Here is a 21,945-nt window from a genome sequence, read left to right as displayed (position 1 = left end):
ATAAAAGATTTAAATGTAAGTGTGACACCATAAAAGTCCTTCATTAGAATATAGTCTGGAAAATATCAGATATTCCACACAGCAATATTTTCACTGATATGTCCCCTAAAGCAAGGGACATAAAGGAGAGAATAAACAAATGGGATCTCATCAAAATAAAAAGCTTCTGCATGGCTAAAGTAAACAGCATTAAAATGAAAAGAGAACCAAACATATGGGAAAACTGATTTTCAAATGACACCTCAGAAAAGGGTTTGATCTCCAAAATATATAAAGAGCTCACATGACTCCACTCTAGGAAGACAAACAACCCAATTAAAAAATGGACAAGGGACTTGAACAAACACTTTTCCAAGGAGGACATACAAAATGTCCAGAGACATATGAAAAGATGCTCGACATTGCTAGCCACCAGAGAGATGCAAATTAAAGCCACAATGGAATACCAGTTCACACTGGGGAGAATGGCCATCATAAACAAAGCAACAAACAACAAGTGTTGGAGAAGATGCAGAGAGGAGGGAGCCCTAGTGAACTGTTGGTGGGATTGTGGACTGATGCAGCCACTGTGGAAAACTTTATGGAATTTCCTCAGAAAACTAAAAATGGAACTCCCTTTTGACCTACCAATTCCACTGATGGGATTATATCCTAAGAACCCCGAAACACTAATCCAAAAGAACCTATGCACCCCAATGTTCATAGCAGCACAATTTACAATAGCCAAGTGCTGGAAGCAACCTAAGTGCCCATCAATAAATGAATGGATCAAAAAACTATAGTATATTTACACAATGAAATACTATGCAGCAGAGAAGGAGCTCCTAACCTTTGCAATAGCATGGATGGAACTTCAAAGCATTATGCTGAGTGAAATAAGCCAGGTGGTGAAAGACGAATACCATATGATCTCACCTATAAGTAGAACCTAATTAACAAAACAAACAAGCAAGCAAAATATAACCAGAGACATTGAAATAAAGAACAACCTGACAGTAATAAGAGGGGAGGTGGGAGGGGATAATGGGGGGAAGGGAGGAAGGGATTTCAGGAACATCTATAAGGGACACCTGGACAAAATCAAGGGGGTGGAATTAAGGGAGGGAGGTGGAGATAACTGGGGTGGGGAGAAAAGGCAGAAAACTATATTTGAACAGTAATAAAATTAAAAATAACAGTAGGTTAATATAGGTAGTATGCTAAAATGTAATGGGGTGATATGTAAATGGCTAAAACTAGATAAATTCTGTTTGTTATATCAGTAGTCTGAGGTCCATGCTTTCATCTCATGGATACTTCTGTCATAAACCTTGGCAGATCTAGACTTTGGGTTCTGTTCTGGCTTTATAATTAGCCTTAGAGTCATGGGGATTTATCTATACTTTCAACAAGTTTTATTGTTTTTTTTAAAGATTTTTGTTTATTTATCTTTAGAGGATGGAAGGGAATCCTGTGGAAGGGAAGGAGAGAGGGAGAGAAATATCAATGTATGATTGCCTTTTGTGTGCCTCCTACTGGGAACTGGCCTGCAACCCAGGCATGTGCCCTGACTGGGAATCGAACCGCGATCGTGCGGTTTGCAGGCCTGCGCTCAATCCACTGAGCTACACCAGCCAGAGCTCAACAAGTTTTATTGTTTACATTGCAAGTATCAGTTACAGTGCTGGGTCTTTCTAATATAGAAGTAAACACATAGGAAATACAAGTATAAATATCTCTTCTACCACAGTAACCTTTTTTCATTAGTCACCCACCAGTCATCCAACATATGTCTTCACATTGAGTACTAACTAGGGGTCAGGTGTTAATACTGGAGGATTTAACTGTGAATGAGATGGACAGGCCCTGATTTTGATATGACTAGTATCTTGTCTTGCCATATGATGGGATATCTTCATTATTCCCTTTGCTCTAATTTTTTAAAATTTCAAGTTGCTAATGAAGATAAAATTATTGTCCTCAGTTTTGATAAGTAGCTATATCAAGAAGACAATCTATGAAAATTATTTGTCTTAGGAGAAAGTGCCCAAAGGGTTAATCTGCTCTCCACTTAAACTCCTGGGATTAAGCCACGGGCACCAAGATCACTAAGTGTACTCAACAATAATGAGATAAAAATGGAAAAAAGCATCATACTGTTATTGTATCCCTTTTCCTCTAAGGAATTATCTGATAAACACCACAGCCTCCAAGGGAATTGAAAACAGCTTCCTGTAGGGTAGGTTATATATTCATTTTTTTCCAAGCAGACATATCATGTCCAGCCATTAGCACACTTAATTTAAGGTGGTTGAAAGTATGGGATTGAGGTCCTACCTGAGTGGAAACCTTCTTGTCCTTAATTCATTGGACTTCTTTTTCTTTGATCAGACCTTCAGACTTCTGCCAGAAATTGCTCCTTTGGGGAAACCAGGACTTCCCAGAAACTCAAGAAACTGAAATGGAGACAGCAGGAGAAAGGGAAATTAACTCTACATATAGATCTCAGTTTTTTAAAATCTTAAGTAAATGTTCAAAGCACAGGCTTCTAAACAGTTTAATAAAAAAGAGAGAAATTCACAGTTTATAAGCCTGAATACTCACAAAGTGATCACATGAAAAGAGTCCAGGTAGCATTTGTGTCTTCTAGCCAAGCAAAGACTGCAGAAAAAGCCCAGGTATCCTTTGTTCATTAAGACATATAGTGACAGCAAAAAAGACAAGGTTTCTTATCTTTTTAAAAAATGTTACCTCTTTCCTTTAGTTTTTTCTTAAATTTTCAGGCAATTATCAATTTGACTAAGTTTAATTACTTATGAAAATAAACATAGGAACTTGCAGAAGGATATTTCACAGAGAACTTTAACGTGCAATGTCCATTGCATACAAGCACAGTGATACACAAAAGTGTGCATGTGTGTACATGAGCACGGGTACACTTGCATGTCTTTTTGTGATGGTACAGAGGGAAGAGGATAAATCTGTTGACTGGCAATCAGTGATTTAGAAAGATAGTTTTGAGGGTGAAGGAAAAGGCTACAATAAGTGAAGCAATAAAATCCTGTGGCTGTGCTTCCAAAATAATAATCTCAGTGTTCTGAGTAACTAAAGGAGTAAGCAGTCCCCTCAAATTATAGTCACACCTGTTTCAGACCATCTGCCTATAAATTCCACAGAATTATTCATGGAAAACAAGTGGCAGTATCTCTCCTTCCCTTTCTCCATTGGCCATTCTCATGCACATTATTTTTCTTCTTAAAGTTATGCTCTTTCCTACTGTTTAAAAACATTAGGATCTAGAAGGAGTGACACATAATGAACTCTGTCTTGGTACTTCTACCAGTGATGGCTCTGTAAAGAGCACTGGATAGTTAGGGGTCATAAATTGTTTGGGCCTGTACTTCTTATTGAATATGTAATTATTATTTATCTTTATTAATATTGATGTGACAGAAAAAACTAAGTAACTCTGAAAGGATTTGTAACTTTAATTCAAAAAGCAATACTTCTTGGTATCACCTCTTCAGAAGTACCCACTGAATAAATCAGACACATTGTCTTTAAATGCTGAATTATTTTCACTGTTTAACCTTTTATATGACTCATGTGTACCACAGGCATGATTCCACTTCAAAGGCAAAGATGATCTTCAACTTTGATTGTAGGCAAAGTCTAAAGTACAGGGAAATATTAATGCAAGATGCTATAACAATTTTAGTTAATGCATTTTATGTTATCAGAATTGATGTATCTTTATTCCAGCCTATAAAGGCTTCACTTTCATACATTTCCTACCCAACTTTTTTCAGAACCTCACAAGGAAATAACACAATCATTTCATTATGTTCATTGATTTATTTTTAAGTATATTTTATTGATTATGCTATTACAGTTTTCCCAATTTTCCCCTTTACTCCCCCACTTCCCTGCAGCCCCCACCCTTCAGCATTCCCTACCCCTTAGGGTTGTACATATGTCCATAGTTGTACATGTAAGTTACCTGACTTCTCTGTTTCCTACACCATTCTTAACCTCTCCTTGTCTGTTATACCTATTAATTATGCTTATTCCCTGTATCTTTCACCCCATTTTCCTCTCCCGTTCTCAACTGAAAACCCTCCATGCGATGTCCATTTGTCTGACACTCTTCCTCTTCTAGTTGTTTGCTTATTTTGAAATTATTCTTTATTTTTAGGTTCAGTTGATAGTTGTGGGTTTGTTGTCATTTTACTGTTCATAGATTTTGATCTTCTATTTCTTAGGATCTACATCCAAGATTACTCTATCCAGCAAAACTTTCATTTAGAATGAAAGGGCAGATTAAGTGCTTCCCAGATAAGGTCAAGTTAAAGGAGTTCATCATCACTAAGCCCTTATTATATGAAATGTTAAAGGGACTTATGTTCATCAATTGAAATTGGAGTTAAGCCCTGGCTGGTGTAGCTCAGTGGACTGAGCATGGGCCTGCGAACCAAAGAATCACGGTTCAATTCCCAGTCAGGGCACACGCCTGAGTGGCAGGCCAGTTCTCAGCAGGGGATGCACAAGAGGCAACCATACATTGATATTTCTCTCCCTCTCTCCTTCCCTTCCCCTCTAAAGATAAATTTTAAAAAATCTTTAAAAAATATAAACAAATTGGAGTTGACACTTATTATTTCCAATGATACTGGCATGTGTGTTACTTTTACAAATTGCTTTTTTGGCAAAATCTGATTTTCATAGGGACCTAAAAAGTCATTATCACATATAACTTTGCAGGTACATTGCCAAACATTTTACTTAGAGGCACAATAGAATGTTGAAAAGGCCATAATTCTCTCTCTGTCTTGCTCTTCAAAGGTCATTCATTATCTTACTTTTTATTAGCAAACTCACAAATGTTTCATGAATTTATATCACTTAATGTTATTTAATGTGATTAAAATTCAACATTCTGTCTATGATATGGCTCTAATCTTTGGTGCCAAAGATTTTTTTGGTGACAAATATGGGACTTTTCAAAAGAGTTTTACGCTTAGATTTTAAAAATAGTTAAAATAAGTTATTCAACATGCTTCTCTGTGTTTTTTTTTTAACAGCATTTTTTCCTAGGCTGACACAGGCACACACAGGAGTTGGCCCTTTTTTTCCCCTTGGACACTTTATTCATCTGTTCCACCAACTCATGTTTGTACTACTTCTCAAAAAGTAGCATTAAATCATTCATCCATGTACTTATTTTTAAAGTACATGGATGTATTTTTAAAATTTATTTATTTAAAAAAAATTTTATTGTTGTTCAAGTACAGTTATCTCCATTTTCCCTCTGCTATTCCCCCCTACCCCAGCCATTCTCACTCCCCACCCTTGATCCTACCCAACTTTGGTTTTGTCCATGTGTCCTTTATCGATGTTCCTGAAAACCCTTCCCCCTTACCCCCCCCCCCCATTATCCTTTCCAACCTCCCCTCTGGTTACTGTCAGTTTGTTCTTCATTTCAATGTCTCTGGTTATATTTTGCTTGCTTGTTTGTTTTGTTGATTAGGTTCCACTTATAGGTGAGATCATAAGGTATTTATCTTTCACCACCTGGCTTATTTCACTTAGCATAATGCTCTCCAGTTCCATCCATGATAATCTTTATCGAACTACTACAAATGGCAAACAGAAAAGGTAGAAAACTCATCTGGGTTGCAATGGAAGTAATTATTTAGGTTAAAATCTTTCCTGATAATAGGCCTAACTCAATTTATTGGAAGTTGTATTGCATTGTGAGGATTTACAGACTCAGGGAAAATCAACACCTAAATAATAATAAATTAAAATAATAGCCACATAGAGTTCCTGCTTTATATCTGACTGTAAAAAATCTCTAAAATCATTAGTGATGCATTGAAGATTGCTGATATAATTGTAATCTTCCCTTTACAGATGAAAAGAACAAGGCTCAGAGATATCAAGTGAAATGGTCCAGAAATGGCATAGCTGGAATTAGCATCTTAGACTTCATAATGTCACACTCTATGCTCCTAATCACAATGTATGTGTATCTCATGTGTGTCACTGTGTGTGTGAGAGAGAGAGAGAGAGAAGAGAGAAGAGAGAGAGAAATAATTAGTTTAATAGAGAACTTCTCCATCAACCAATAATTTAAGAGTTCCAAACTATGCAAATAATTGGTAGTCACATGGTTAAACTAAGGATCTTTGACTTTTTAAAAAAATATTTTATTTATTTATCTTTAGAGGGGAAGGGGAGGAGAGAAGGAGCGAAATATCAATGTATGGTTGCCTCTCATGAGTCCCCTGCTGGGAACTGGCCTGCAACCCAGGCATGTGCCCTGACTGAGAATCGAACCGGGATCATGTGGTTCACAGGCCCGAGCTCAAGCCACTGAGCTACACCAGCCAGGGCAGGATCTTTGACTTTTGAACTAAGAAAACAAAGGATCTCAGAAGGTGAGTCCAAATTTTATATTTACAGAAGATAGTTATTACAGAGGGCCAAAGATGAATTTAATAACTGAAGAGCTCTGAAAATAATGGAAACATTCACACTAGCATAATTTCATGATGCGGATAATAGGGGACATAAGAAGCTGGAAAATTCACCTGCAGACTCATTCGTTCTCATTCTGTGAAGGACAGATTAAGTGATAAGAATGAGAAAAGTAGAACAGAGTGGCTAGCAATTTTGGAACTTTGCTTAATCTCCATGCTAGGAAAGACTAAACAAAAAAAATGTTGACATTATATATTTAAAGCACTAACATGTGCATATGGCCTCTTTGTACTGAATAACATGGAAGTATAACTGTCAAAAAAGTCTAATCTTCTCTGATGATGGAATCATTGACTTTATTTAAAAGTATGAAATATAATAATCAGAAACCTTTACGAAAAGGGGTAAAAGAAATTCCACTAATCTTTTTAAAAAGCAAAGTTATAAAATAATATGAGATATGTTAAAAAAACATTTTGAAACAAATAGAAAATTCTCATTAGTATTACAGAGCTTTTAAAATTTTATTTGGGTTTAACTTTTAATAAATATTTTCATGTTTAAACAGGGGTTGTCAGAAGGTAAACAGCATTTTAAAATTAGCTTTCTTCATTCTTCATTAAGAATTATTATATTTTGCTATATGGTCTTATAATTATAATAGGACAACTAGTTTTCTACTAAGTGGATATAATTTTACTTTAATAAAACATTTTTCTATTGTTGACTATTAAAGATGGTTCAATTTTTTGCTCTTAGAAATGAAATGCCAATAAACACCTTTATTTATACAACACTTTCTAAATATAAATTATTAGAAATGTTTAGAATTTTAATTAATATGTAAAAACCATGAACATTTTTATCTTTTTAGAGATTTCCAAATTACTTTTCAAAAGATCAAACCAAATAATATTCAAATAACTTTTCAGGAAGGGCTGGAGTGGTGGGGAAGGGTGAGGGGAAAAGGCAAAAAACTGTACTTGAAAAACAATTTAAAAAAAGAACTTTGCCAACAAAATAATATAATTTTTAATTCTGCTAAATTAATAAACTAAAAACTCATGTTCCATTTCTTTAAATATTTTATAACTAATGAGGTTTAGCATTATACATATAATATCTACATATGTATGTAAAATACTAATTATATTTTCTCGTTTGTCATCTCTCACTCTTTTTTGTCTTTTTGAAAGACAGCTAAAGAAAAATCATGTGGCAGGGCAAATTGATATTCTGATAAATCAAACCAACTTCAAATGAATTTTCAAGACTAGAAATACGTTCTGACTTACCAATAAGTTCCTTCTAATTTTCCTTGATGACTACTTTTTATTTTATTTTTGAAGTTATATTTTATCGATTATGTTATTACAGTTGTTCTGATTTTTCCCCCTTTGCCTCCCTCTACTGAGTACCTTCCACTTCCTTAGATCTTAGGATATCCCCCCACCATTTTTCATGTTCATGGGTCATGAATGTAAGTTCTTTGGCTACTCCATGTCCTATACTATACTTTACATCACATGGCTATTCTGTAACTACCTATTTGTACTTCTCAATCCCCTCACCTCTTCACCCATTCCCCCACAGTCCCCTCCCATCTGGCAACCATCAAAAACTCTCTGTATCCATGATTCTGTTTCTGTTCTTTTTGTTTGCTTAGTTTGTTTTTCAGATTCAATTAATGAGATGTATTTTCGCCATTTTATTATTAATAGTTTTGATGTTTTTCTTATATAAGTCCCTTTAACATTTCATATAATAATGGTTTGGTGATGGTGAACTCCTTTCATTTTTTCTTATCTGGGAAGTTCTTAATCTACACTCCTATTCCAAATGATAACTTTGCTGGATAGAGCAATCTTGACTGTGGGTCTCTGCTTTTCATCACTTTGAATATTTCTTGCCAATTATTTCTAGCCTGCAAAGTTTCTTTTAAGCAACCAGCTGACAGTCTTATGGGAACTCCCCATAGGTAATTAACTGCTATTATCTTGCTGCTTTTAAGAGCCTCTCTTTATCTTTAACCTTTGACATTTTAATTATGATGTGTCTTCCAGTAGGCCTCTTTACATCCATCTTATTTGGGACTCTGTGTTTCCTGGACTTGCATGTCTATTTCCTTCACCAAATTTGGGAATTTTTCTTTCATTATTTTTTCAAATAGATTTCCAATTTCTTGTTCTTTCTCCTCTCCTTCTGGTACCCCTATGATGTGAATGTTGGACATCTTGAAGTTGTACCAGAGGCTACTTACACTTTCCCCATTTTTTTGTATTTTTTTTCTTCTTGTTTCAATTGGTTGCTTTTTGCTTCTTTATGTTCCAAATAATTGATTTGATTCTTGTCTTCATCCACTCTACTGTTGTTTACCTGTAAATTGTTTTTTATTTCAATTAGTGTATCCTTTTTTCCTGACTGGATCTTTTTTATGCTGTTGAGGTCTTCACTAAGTTCCTTGAGCATCCTTATAAACAATGTTTTAAACTCTGCGTCTGATAGATTGCTTATCTCTATTTCACTTGGCTGTTTTTCTGGAGTTTTGATTGATCTGTCCTTTCATTTGGGCCATGTTTCTTTGTCTACTTATCTTGGCAGCCTCCCTGTGTTTGCTTCTATGTATTAGGTAGAGCTGCTTTGACTCCATGTCTTGGTAGTGTGACCTATCTGGTGGAGTCCAGTGGTAGAGCCTGCCCTATAGGTGCACCCTTTGTGTGGGCTGAGTACACCTTCCTCTTTTAGTTGAGCCTTGGTTAGTTTTGGCAGATCAGTGGGAGGGATTTGCCCAGGCCCATCAGCTGCAAGCACCAGCTGTGACCACTTGCCACCAACCTATGCTGTCCATGGAGGATAAGCTGTGCAGGGACAGGGTGGTGGTGTTCTGATGTAGTCTGTAGCAGTCCACTGGATGCACTGGCTCTGAGGTGTACTGGGTAATGCAGACTGAGGTCAGCCCCCAACAATGTTTAATCAGGGCCATTCTGCCTGACTTATAAAGCAATCTGAGATAGCTGCTACTTGTGCTGGGCTTGGAGATTCCCAGGCAAAGCCATGCTGTGAATCTAGGCTGGCTGTTGCTATTCAGGCCAGGGGGTAATGGAGACCAACTATTGATTATTTGATATAATTTAAGAAGTCATAAAGTACGAGCCAAGATCAGCCTTTCATATGGGAAAGAAGCTTGGGTGGGCCCATACATTATGTGGGTCAGAGTTTCTGGGGATCTCCAAAGTGGATCAAAAAGTGTTAGCAAGTTTGATGGAGTCTCAGATATGGCACTAGTTTACCAGCTCTGTGGGGGGGGTGGTTCAGAAGAGGGACAATGGCCTCTGTTTGCCTTGATGCCAGACACTTTAGTTCATCCCCGTATGCCATGGTGCCTTTCAAAGTGCTACCTCAGTGCTGGGGCTCAGAAGAAGTGAGTCTGAGAAGGTGAATCCATGTGTAGCCTCTTTAAGAGGAACTGCTTGAGGATCCAACAGTTTTCCCACTGACTATCCCCACTGGTTTTGAGGCCGTATGTTGTGGGGCCTTATCTTCCTTGTATGGGAACCCTGGGCTGGGGGGACTGGTGTGGGAAGGGACTGCTTACTTCTGAGATATCCCCCTGAATTTTTATCCAGCACACATGGGTGAGAAACCAGCCTGTTCTGCATCTGCTCCCCTCCTACCAGGCTGGATGGATGTGGTTTCTTTGGATGTGGTTTCTTTAATTCTATGGTTGTCAGACTTGATTCTACTTGATTTCTGATGGTTTTGAGTGATGGTTGTTCTATATTTCAGTGTTCATTTTGATGTGTTTGTGCAAAGAGGTGAGCCATGTCTGCTTATGCTGCCATCTTGACTAGAAATCCTCTCCTTAATGACTATTTTTAAAAAGCCTTCACTACTCTCCTCAAGTATCCTTCTGTTGTCTCTATTTTCTTTGCTGTCAGCTGATGAGTTGCCTCATATCTCACTAAGAAAATAGAAATCAGTAAATAGCCCACTGTCCAGTCCATTAGTCCATTAACATTCACACTGATCTTTGTATTCCTTTTTATTACAAGAGTTAAAGTTAAAAGGCCATTTGCATTACCTATGGTAGGTATTCCATTTTGTCTCATATTCTCAGGTACTTCACAGCACTGCATTTTCTATAAGCTATCTTCCTTATGAATTACTACCATCAAAATTTGGACTTATTTTAGATTAGTAGCAACACCTACTTAGAAAGCATACATGCAACATGAAACCCTCCCTTGATTCTTGCATATCTATCCACTTCATGGCTGAGCTTTTCAAAATTATCTTTATATACCATTTCTATTTCTGGTCCCATTGACTCTATAAATTATTTCATCTGGCTTCTCTGGCCTCAAACTCCTTGCCCAGTGTCCTGAAGTTTTCCTGATGTAGGTTACCAGAGATCTCCATGTCAGCACAGTCACTGGATAGTTTTTATCCCCATATTTCTAGGCTCTTTTCTTTTTTAAAAAAGAAAACAAAAATCAAATGAAAAATTATTTGTTTTTATGCTTTTGTATGTTTATATTCTCATAATCTTCTACCTGACTGTATTTTACTGGCTCCTTTTCTTTAATCCAATTTTTAAACATTCTATTAGTTTTATTTATCATCAGTGGCATACACAACTACACGAAGGATTATTCTCAACATTTCAGTTTCATATAACAATACTAGTTACAGCAGTTAATATGTCTATAATGCTTACCAGATACCAGACACTATTCTAGGACACTGTTTTATATATATGAGTTTATCCTTCTTATAAACCTGTGAGATAAGCTTTATTATTTTTACCATAATGCAAAAGAGGAAGCTGAGGCATTGAGAGGTTAAGCATTATTTCCCCAATGTCACATGATCAGTAATTGGGAGTGCCCCTAGCTGAGCTAATGCTAGAACTTTAGAGTAGGCAAGTTAAATAATGTCTTACCAATTGGCTTCAAGTGAACAAAATTTAATTAATGCCTTGTAATACATCAGAAAACAATGGGTACTCTGTATTATATGTGAACAGGTAAGTCACCTATCAGTGACTAAGTATAATTGACTTTATTGAATGAAATTATTTGTTTTAAACTTCAAAGATTTTATTTATTTCTTTTAGAGAGAGAGGAAGGGAAGAAAAGAGGGAGAGAAGTATCAATACTAAAGAGAAACATCAATTGATTGCTTTTTGTCTCTGTCCCCACCAAACATAGAAACTGCAGTTATAGGCACCACCACCAAGAAAGAAACTCTTCAGAATAGACTTGCCAGGTCCAAGATTCCCCCACTGGGTACATTCAAACAGTGAGATGAAAGAGAAACTCCAAACAGAGAATTAAAAGTGTGAGAATTTTGGAGGATAGCACCTGGGAGCAGGACAGAGAGCTTTGACTCCTACTGAGGCCTGGGAAAGAGAAGAGAGTTTATCCCCCACCTGCTGTCTGGGCTTGCCCCAACACCTGTGGGAGGTTTCCTGATCTATCCTCTGATGTTCAGAGCTGCTGAATTTACTCAGACAAAGGGAAAGTAGAATATACCCATTCTGAACTAGCAGTGACCCCCCAACCTGAGGAAGCAAGTGCCTAAGTCTCCGGAAAAGACTGAAGGGGTTGGATCTAATTAGGGGCTACTCTCCTCTCACTGAGTACATTACAGACTGCAGAACTGCCAGAGGAAAGTTGCTAGTGCTACCTCAATAGACCTGGTCTCATCTTACAGACCTCATCAAAAAGCTCTATAGGGTAGCTAAGCAACCTCAGGGAAGCAAAGAGAGGCTCAGAGGAGGATGCTGACACCAGGGAGCTCTGGCTGTTATACAGAACTGCCATTAGCTCCAAGCAGGAAAGAGCTGACCTTGTTACACAGATTGGTCCCTTAATGAAATGGGTGGCTAATTCTTCAGAAACTATTCACCACTGGAAATAATCTTGGACAGACAAAGATGTATGGCAGAAGGGTAGGGGAACACACACACCATCTTCACTAGAGTCAGCTCCTCCTAAGGGAGATCCAGGGGTCTCATCCTTTCCAGTGCATTAGAAACTCTCTCAGAAACAGATGGGTCAGTGGCTAGTTTAAGACTAATAGCAAGACCACAGATAGAGGCAGATGCAGGTGGTACCTCAGTACTTTTGGTCATTAGTCGACCCACTCCTGAGCTTTGCACTGATAAAAAGCCAGCTGTGTAGAGCAGCAAGGACCACCCTGAACACAGTAAGCCTGAATGAAGGAAACATCCACAGACTAGATCACTTGTAGCTTTGAATAGGCTACCTAGAACTATACAGGGAGAACATCTGACATTGGCTTCCACCAGTTTCAGACACCAGAGTTGTGTCCAGAAAGAGAACTCAGAAGGCATGTACTAAACTCTCCTGAGATACTTTCCACTATTATTTTTTCCTGTAGTTAACACTTTTTCCTTCACTTTTGTTCCTTTTCTTATTTTCATTTAAAATTTTATTTTTCCCTTTCATTACCATTTTATGGAAATTCCTCATTTCTAGTCCTTACTTTATTATTTCTCCTCCCTCTATCCTCTCACAATCATCTTTTTTTCCCTGAGTCATCTCAAACCCTTTTTTCTTTCTTATAATATTCTTATTATTTTCCACCTTTTTTATTCTTTACTCATTTGTCATTGGCATTGTTGTTGTTGTTGGGGGGTTGTTTTTGCTTGTGTGCACTTTGTTTTCTGTGTTATTTTGTTTTCTTCAGTCAGCAGCTGTAAAACAGCATATAAGATGTGGTGGGGGTTGTGACTCTCCAGTCAGCCAGCTGGAGGGGAGAACTCACCAACAAATGGGTCAACAGCAATCAAAACCCAAATACATAAAAAAAGCCCACATAAACTGCATTAAGTGCATTCTAAGAGCATCTATCCCCTGAGTCAAGGAGGCTGTGACTGAGTCCCAGAAGACTCCTACCTCAAAAGACCATCCCATAAGGACAGGGAGTCAGAGCAGATCAATTTAATACATAGAAACAAATAAAAAGAGTAACCTACAATGGAGAGACAAAGAAAACCCTCAGCTGAAAGGAAAGGAGGAATTCCCAGAAAAAGAGCTAAATGAAATTCAGGTGAGCCATTTATCAGATATTGAATTCAAAGCGATAGTTACAAAGATGCTGAAGAAACTTAGAAATACAAGGAATTTTGTGGGAGCTATAAGGAACTTAGTGAGAACTGCATTAGCATGAAAAAAAGACATAGAAAAAGAACATAGAATAAAAACAGGTGGAAATGAAGAATACAATATCTGAAATGAACAATGCACTAGAAGGAATTAAAAGCAAGCTGGATGAAGCAAAGGATCAAATCAGTAAGTTAGAACACAAGGTAGAAAAAAATCTAGTCAGAATAACAAAAAGAAAAAAAAAAGACCTAAAAAGAGTGGAGATAGTTTAAAGGAGCTTTGGGACAACATCAAATGCAAAAATATTTGCATCACAGGGATACCAGAAAAGGAAGAAAGGGATAGAAAATGTGTTTGAAAAAAATAATGACAGAAAAAAAAATTTAAATGGTGAAGAAAAATGTCAGGCAATTTTGGAATTACAGGGAATTCCAATCAAGATGAACCCCAAGGGGCCCAATTCAAGACACATTGCAATCTAAATGGCAAAATTTGAAGACAAAGAGAAAATCTTGAAGGTAGCAAGTGAGAAACAGGAAGTAACATAGAAGAGAACTCTAATAAGGCTAGCAGCTGACTTCTCAACAGAAACAGTACACACCAGATGGAAATGCCAAGAAATATTCCAAGTAATTATAAGCAAGGACCTATGACCAAGACTATTCTGTACAGCAATGCTATCAATTAAAATGGAAAGCCAAATAAAGTGCTTCCCAAATTAAAAAAGGCTAAAGGAGTACATTTCTACCAAACGAGCAATGCAAGAGATAATAAAGAGACTGCTTTAAGAAGAAGAAATAGAGAAAGATAGAAACACATACACAAAAGAAAAAGTGGCAATGAATGAGTACTTATCAATAATAACATTCTGTATCAGAAAAGATGGCAGAAGAGTGAACGGAAGTAAAACAAACCTTCTCCCAGCACCAATCTGGGATTACAAATAAATTGTGGAGAAATCACCCAGAACAAACAACTGAACAATAGCAAAAGAGAAGCCTTATAACCTTGGATAGTCAAAATAATCAGCTTCAGCACATCCTGATTGGTAAGGAGTGTGGTGGAGACCTGAAAAGACTGGCTGGGAACCCACAGGTAACAGGGCCAGAGGGATAATTAAGTGGCAGCTTGGATCTCCTTGAGAAGAGTGAGTTCAAAACGCTAAGCTGGGATCCCCAGCCTAGAGCACCAGAGCCCCAAAAGTAAACAGATAACAACCAGTGGCAAAAAAACAGTAGGGTTGCTCTCTGCCAGAGATGGATGGCTAGAAATGCAAAGAGCTGTTTAAATGGGCAATGCACAAATTTTCTTTTGCAGCCATTTCCCCGGGGTGCTGGCAAAGATGGGGCAGAGTGGGTAGAGAAACCTGAGGGAATACTGGGGACTGAAGCTTTGGGGAGAGAAATGAGAGTAGACTCTGGAATTTCCGTGTTGAGTCATCCTCCATAAGGCAGCAGCTATTATGCTCAGGCAGACCACTCCCCTCTGAGCAGCACCAACCTGAGAGGAAACAACAGTCCCCACCCTAGAAGGGATTCTGCCCTGCTCTGTGGTACATAAGCCTGACTGCTGAGTGCACAGTGACTAGCTTAACAACTGAAGGAGACAGCCACAGACAGTAGATACCTGGAAATCTTGAAGAGACTGCCTAAGGTCAGACAGGGTCATCATCTGACATCACCAGAGGCGGGTCCAGAAAGAAAAAAACAGTGGTAAATAGTAGTGGCTACCGAGACGAAATCCACTGTGGTCTTCTCCATGATTTGCAATATTTTCTTTCCTGTATAGCTTTTTAACATTCATTTCTTTTCCATCAAGTTTATGCATATTCTGCTTTCATTCTCTTTTTTATTCATGATGTAAATTTTACTTTCTCTCTTCACATTGCTCCAAATCCCAACTATTATTAGTGTTCCTCCCTCTACCCTCTTAAAAATATTTTTCTTTCAGTAGGTCATCTTATATCCACTCTTCTTTCTTAGAATAGTCCTAATCTATGTACGCTCTTATTAATACTGGTTCATTTGCTGTTGGTAGTGTGATTGCGGTGGGGGGTGTATTTTTGCAGGTGTGGGTTTGTTCCCTGGGCTTTGTGGTTTTGTTCTGGCAGTATCTGAACAACAGAAAACAAGACATGGTGAGTAGAGTGAACCTCAGTCAACCAGCTGGAGGAAAGGACCCACCAAAGAATGACCCAACAACAATCAAAACCAATTACACCCAGAAAGCCAACATAAATGGCACAAAGGACATCCTAAAAGCAGCACGGTCAGGGGATTAAGGAGACCACACCATTGAATCTGACAGGTATCCTACCATAGAAGACCACACTACAAAGTCAGGGAGTAAAAACAGATCATTTTAATAAGTAGAAGCAAACAAGACAAATCTCACAAATAATGAGAAGACAAAGGAACAATACTCAATTGAAAGAAAAGGGAGAATCCTCAAAAAGAATGCTACATGAAAGAGAGGCAAGTCAAGTATCAGATACTGGCTTCAAAATAATGGTTATAAGGAAGCTCAATGAGGTCAGTGAGAATTACCAAAAACTACAAGAAAGATATGAGGAATTTACTGCAAACTATATAAGCATGAAAGAAGACATAGAAACTATCAAAAAGAGCCCAGAGAAAATGAAGAATACAATTTATGAATTGAAAAACACAGTAGAAGGAATCAAATGCAGGTTAGATGAAGCAGAGGGTTGAATAAGCAAGCTAAATGACAAGATAGAAAAAAACTTTCCAGAAAGAGTAAAAAAAAGAAAAGACTAAAAAAGAACAAAGGGGGTTAAAGGAACTGCAGGACAGCATGGAACATAATAATATCTGTATAATAGGGATACCAGAGGGAGAAGAAGAAGAGCAAGGGATAGAAAACCTGATTGAAAAAGTAATGATGGAAAACTTCCCTAATTTGATGAGAGAAAAAGTCATAGAGATTCAGGAAGCATGGAGGGACCCAAAGAAGATGAACACAAAGAGGTCCACTGCAAGTCATAATTTTAATTTTGCCATAATTAAAGTGGCAAAATTTCAAGACAAAGAGAGAATCTTAAAGGCAGCAAGGGAGAAACCAGAAGTAACATACAAGGGTGCTTTTAAAAGGCTTGCTACTAACTTCTCAACAGAAATGTTACAAGCCAGAAGAGGATGGCAAAAAATATTCCAAGTAATGAAAAGCGAGAGGCTTGCAACCAGACTTCCCAGAAAGGTTCTCAATTAAAATGGAAGGCAAATAAGGAGTTTCCCAGACAAAAGTAGACTGAAAGAATACACCTCCATCAAACCAGGACTGCAAGCCATGCTAAAGGCACTGCTGTAAGAAGCTGAAGAAAAAGAGTGAAAGAGATAGGAACACCAGTACAGAGGAGGTAAAATGCAATGAATAAAAACCTATCAATAATAACCTTAAATGTAAATAGATTGATTACTCCAGTCAAAAGACATAGAGTAGCTGAATGGATAAGAAAACATGACCTGTATATGCTGCCTACAAGAGAGCCAACTCAGAACAAAAGACATATACAGACTGAGAGTGAAGGGTTGGGGAAAAAATATTCCAAGCAAACAGACTGAATAAAAAGCCAGGGTACCAACACTTATATCAAACAAAATAGATTTCAAAACAAAGGTCATAAAAAAGACTCAGAAGGACACTTCATAATACTCAAGGGAAGAATCCACCAAAAAACCATAAACTTTATAAATATAAATGCACCCAATGTAGGAGTACCCAAATATATAAGGAAAATCTTGGAGGATTTCAAGAAAGGTATCAACAGCAACACAATTATAGTAGGAAATTTCAACATCCCACTGTCAAAAGTTGATAAATCTTCCAAACAAAATACCAACAAGGATATTGAGGCATTGAACAATGCCTTAGATCAAAGGACTTATTATATATATATATATTGATCATATAATAGGACACAAAACAAGCCTCAACACAAATTCAAGAAAATTGAAATCATATCAAGCATTTTCTCAGACCACAGGGCTTGAAACTAGAAACCAACCTCAAGGAAAGAGCTAAAAATATTCAAACTCATGGAGACTGAATAGCATGTTATTAAACAATGAATGGGTTAATAATGAGATCAAAGAACAAATCAAAAAATTTTGGAAACAAAAGAAAATGAACAGACAACAGTCCAAAACTTATGGAACACAGCAAAGGAAGTCCTGAGAGGGACGTTCATAGCAATACAGGCTTACCTAAAGAAGATAGAAACATTTCAAATAAACAACCTAATCCTACACCTACAAGAACTGGAGGAAAAACAACAAACAAAGCCTAGGGTGAGTAGAAAGAAGGATATAATCAATATCAGAGTAGAATTAAATGACATAGAGACTAAAAGAAAAAATTCAAAGGATCGATTAAAGGCAGGAGCTGGTTCTTTGAAGAGATAAACACAACTGACAAGGCTTTAAGCAGACTCATCAAGAAAAAGAGAGAGAAAAGTCACATAAAATCAAATGAAAGCACAGAAGTAAAAGCTCTTACCAATATATACAAAGGATTATAAAAATTACTATTAACAACTATATGTAAAAAAATTTGATACCTGGGTGAAATGGACAAGTTTTTAGAAATATATAATCTTCCAAAATGGATTCAAAGAGAAGCAGAAAGCCTGAACAGACCAATAACAGCTGGTTAAATTGAAGCAGTAATCAAAAAAGTCCTGGCACACAAAAGCCTTAGACCAGGTGGTTTCACAGAAGAATTTTACAAAACATTTAAGGAAGAGCTGACTCCTGTGTTTCACAGACTATTCCAAAAAATTCAAGATGAGGGAAGACACCCAAACTCTTTTTATGAGGCCAGCATCATTCTAATCACAAAACCAGATAAAGACACAACAAAGAAAGAAAACTATAAGCCAGTATCACTGATGAACATAGACATTAAAATCCTCAACAAAAATTATTGGCAACTGCATCCATCAATACAAGATCATACACTATGACCAAGTGAGATTTATCCAATGATAAAAGGATAGTAAAATAATCACAAATCAATAAGAGTAATACATCACATAAACAAAAGCAAAAACAAAAATTACATGATCTTAATAGATGCAGAAAAAGCATTTGACAAGTTACAGCAACCATTTATGATAAAAACACTCATCAAAGTGGGAGGAGGAGGAGCATATCTCAACATACTAAAGGCCATATATGAGAAACCTTTGGCAAACATCATAATCAACAGGCAAAAATTGAAAGCTTTCCCCCTAAAATTAGGAACAAGACAAGGATGTCCACTTTCATCACTCCCATTTAACATAGTATTGGAAACCTAGCCACAGTAATCAGACAAGAAGAAGAAGTAAAAGGCATCCAAATTGAAAAGGAGGAAGCAAAACTGCAGATGACATGATTGTGTGCATAGAAAGGCCTATAGACTCCACCAAAAGTCTGTTTGACCTAATATGTGAATTGGGCAAGTCAGCAGGATACAGAGTCAATATTCAGAAATCAAAGAAATTTTTGTACACCACCAATGACATATCAGAAAGAGAAATCATGAAAAAATTTCATTTGCTATATCAAGAAGAAAAATAAAGCACCCAGGAGGTAGAAAACTACACAACGCCAAAGAAAGAAATTAAGGAAGACAAAAACCAATGGAAGCATATATCATGTTCATTGACAGGAAGAATTAACATCATCAAAATGTCCATACTACCCAAAGCAATTTATAGATTCAATGTAATCCCTATTAAAATACCAATGACACATTTCACAGATATGGAGTAAACATTTTAAAATTTATATGAAGCCATAAATGACCCCAAATAGCTGTAGCAATTTTGAGAAAGAACAAACTAGGAGGGGTCACAATTCCTGATATCAAACTATATTAGAAGGGCATTGTAATCCAAAGACTCTGGTACTGGCACAAGAACAGACACATAGATCAATAGAACAGAACAGAGAGCTGAGAAGTAAATCCATGTCTCTATGGTCAGTTAATATTTGACAAAGGGGGAAAAAGTATAAAATGGAGTAGAAATAGCCTCTTCAACGAATGATGTTGGGAGAGCAGGACAGCTACATGCAAAAACAAAACAAAACAAAACAAAACTCTACCACCAACCTACACCAAACACAAAAATAGTCTCAAAATGAATAAAATAGTTAATATAAGTCACAACATCATAAAAGTCCTACAGGAGAATATCGGTGGGAAAATCTCAGATATTCCATGTAGCAATATTCTCACTGATGTTTCCTAGAGCAAGGGTCATAAAGGAAAGGAAAAACAAATGGGACTTCATCAAAATAAAAAGCTTCTGCATGGCTAAAGAAAACATCAGCAAAGGGTAGGAGAAAAATACCATATGATCTCACTTATAAGTGGAACCTAATCAACAAAACAAACAAGCAAGCAGAATATAACCAGAGACAATGAAATAAGAACAAACTGACAGTAACCAGAGGGGAGGTGGGAGGGGATAAAGGGAGAAAATGGGGGAATGGTTGTCAAGGAACACGTGTAAAGGACACATGGACAAAGCCAATGGTGGGTAGGATCAAGGGTGGGAGGTAGGTATGACTGGAGTGTGATGGAGTGGTGGAGGAAAAATGGAGGCAACTGTATTTAAACAACAATAAAAAAAGAAAGAAAAAATTAAAAAGACAAATAAAAACATAAAAAAAATGCAAAGAGAATCAACCACATGGGAAAATACATTTGCCAATGATATCTCAGATAAGGGTTTGATCTCCAAAATGTATAAAAAAACTCATATGACTCCACACCTGTTAAACAAATGATACAATTAAAAGATGGGCAAAGAACCTGAACAGACACATCTACAAGGAGGACATACAGGGGGTCCAGAGATACAAGAAAGTATGCTCAGCATCACTAGCCATCAGAAAGCTGCAAATTAAAATCACGATGAGATGCCACTTAACACCAGTCAGAATGACCATCATAAACAAATGAACAAATAATAAATACTGGTGAGGTTGTGGAGAAAAGGGAACCCTAGTGCATTGTTGGTGGGAATACAGACTGGTGTAGCCACTGTAGAAAACCGTATGGAATTTTCTCAGAAAATACAAATTGAACTGCCTTTTGACCTAGCAATTCCACTTCTGGGATTATACCCTTAGGATCCTGAAACACCAATTCAAAAGAACCAATGAACCCCTATATTCATAGCAGCATGACTTACAATAGCCAAGTGTTGTAAGTGCCCATCAGTAAATGAATGCATCAAAAAACTATGGTACATATACACAATGGAATTCTATGCAGCAGTAATAAAGAGGGAGCTCCTACCTTTTGCAACAGCATGGATGGAACTGGAAAACGTTATGCTGAGTGAAATAAGCCAGGTGTTGAAGGACAAATACCATATGATCTCATTTTAACAGGAAGCTAAACAACAAAACAAACAAGCAAGCAAAATATAACCAAAGACACTGAAATAGAGAACAGGCTGACAGCGGCCAGTTGGGGAGAGGGGAGGGAATTTCAGGGGAAATAGGGAAGAAATTTAGAGGAACATATATAAAGGATACATGGACAACAACTGAGAAGGGCGGAAATAGGAGGGAGGCGGGGAGCACGGGGGGTGGGATGAGATGGGAGTAATAGACAGAAAACTGTACTTGAAAAATAATTTAAAAAATATCCATACTGCCCAAAGCAATTTATAGAGTCAATGCAATTCCTATTAAAATACCAATGGCACATTTCACAGATGTAGAACAAATATACAAAAATTTATATGGAACCAAAAAAGACCCCTAAAAGCTCAGCAATTTTTAGAAAGAACAAAATTGGAGGCATCACAATACCTGTGATCAAACTGTACTAAAATGCCACTGTAATCTAAACAGCTTGATACTGTCATAAGAACAGACACGGGCCAGTGGAATAGAATAAAGCCCAGAAATAAACCCATGTATTTATGGTCAATAAATATTTAATAAGGGGGGCACAAGCATACAATAGGGAAAAATGGCCTCTTCAATAAATGGTGTTGGGAGTAGTGGACAGATGGCATGCAAAAAAAAATAATAATAAAACTTGACCACCAATTTACACCATACACCAGAATAAACTCAAAATGGACAAAAGAGAGACTTCCGCCAAGATGGAGGCATAGGTGGAAACACTGTGCCTTCTCCCACAACCAAGTTTGAATACAACAAAAGTTTTGGAGAACTAGGACACACCCAAAGACCAGAAAACGGAATTATACGGAAGTCCGACAGCTACGAACCTTTCAACGGGGATGGTAAGAGAGGCGGAGCCAGCAGTGGAGATGGGTTGGGCAGGACAGATCCCCCGACCCAGGTGTGCAGGCAGCCTGGAA

The 21,945-nt window shown here is 37.3% G+C and overlaps 1 protein-coding gene across 3 annotated transcripts in view; it reads right to left on the bottom strand.

Moving 5' to 3' along the window:
* Window positions 1-21,945, bottom strand: part of PKIA (cAMP-dependent protein kinase inhibitor alpha) — a 112,688-nt gene that overhangs the window by 37,596 nt on the left and 53,147 nt on the right. For 2 of the 3 annotated variants that reach the window (XM_037061634.1, XM_037061633.1), the window contains exon 2: window positions 2,317-2,435. The gene's annotated coding sequence lies outside the window, so the exon portion shown is untranslated. Of the gene's footprint in view, window positions 1-2,316; window positions 2,436-2,583; window positions 2,622-21,945 lie in introns of those variants that run through there. The other variant, XM_037061635.1, reaches the window with a different exon arrangement.

Source organism: Sturnira hondurensis, unplaced genomic scaffold (genome assembly GCF_014824575.4).
Source record: "Sturnira hondurensis isolate 20B ecotype Veracruz unplaced genomic scaffold, ASM1482457v3 Scaffold0013499, whole genome shotgun sequence".
NCBI classification, from domain to species: Eukaryota; Metazoa; Chordata; class Mammalia; order Chiroptera; family Phyllostomidae; genus Sturnira; species Sturnira hondurensis.
The sequence above is the reverse complement of the archived record's forward strand: the minus strand, read 5'-3'. Positions and strand labels throughout refer to the sequence as shown.